We start from the raw sequence: 982 nt of genomic DNA on the forward strand, positions 1-982 counted from the left end.
AATGTTGTTTGTGGAATTCCATAGCGATGAGATGTTTTTCTATAACTTTTGTTCGCTAAAATGGCCAGAATTGCTGCTTTCATTGCAGCTCTGTCCCACGTTTGATGGGTTGTCTTCCGGTCTCTATTACGAACCATCTTCTTCACTAAAGTAGAAATATTATGTTCAATCGAAAATCGACTGAGAGTTATGACAACAAAAATTGAATTACTTCAGTTTTAAACATTCTCAGTTTTACTTACCTGTCGGATCCCAAAACAACACTCACCCATCATCCAAAAATGTCGGATACAGACTGACTCTGATGAGTCTAATAAAACTCTTTCTTCTCGATAATTTTGCGATCTTTACTTCCCCCCATTTCTTCAAATTATTTCCCTCGCCCTCCGCTTGTGCACTGGCGCACGCGGGCGCTGCTGCTTTTCTGTTGGACAACAATGCCCCGTATCGCCGTACATCGATGAATAAAGAAATATCAATAATGTTCAGAGAGGGNTCAGCGATGAAGAAAGAAATATCAATAATGTTCAGAGAGGGGAATTATCATCGCAAATATAANGTGGAAAGTAAAACCTAACCTCAACCTGTCATTTTTCAAGTGAAGTACTTGCCCTTGGCAATCCCAATAAGATTCACTCTCGTGTTTTCCTGTAGATTCGGAGACATTCAGATATCAAAAACGAAATGATAAATTGATGCTCCACCACAAGTCAAGAAGAAAAGGAAAATTATGAAATAATGCAACATCAAATTCCGAGTAAGTTGTCAAGCAGTTCCTGCCAAATATCTTGAAATCCAATGGAAAGCGGAATTTGTATGATGCCCTGTTTCTCAGCCTTTGAAATTTTCTACAAAAAAAATTCCTATCGAATTTCTCCTTAAGATTACAAGATATTCACCTAAAACTGCCGAGTGGACAGCTGGCAGTTGATGTCTCTGACTTATCCCCGAATTGTCATTCTTGCAATGGAGATAGCGGAAT

This window comes from Diachasma alloeum, unplaced genomic scaffold (assembly GCF_001412515.2).
Source record: "Diachasma alloeum isolate Michigan unplaced genomic scaffold, Dall2.0 Dall_scaffold_00331, whole genome shotgun sequence".
Lineage (NCBI taxonomy): Eukaryota > Metazoa > Arthropoda > Insecta > Hymenoptera > Braconidae > Diachasma > Diachasma alloeum.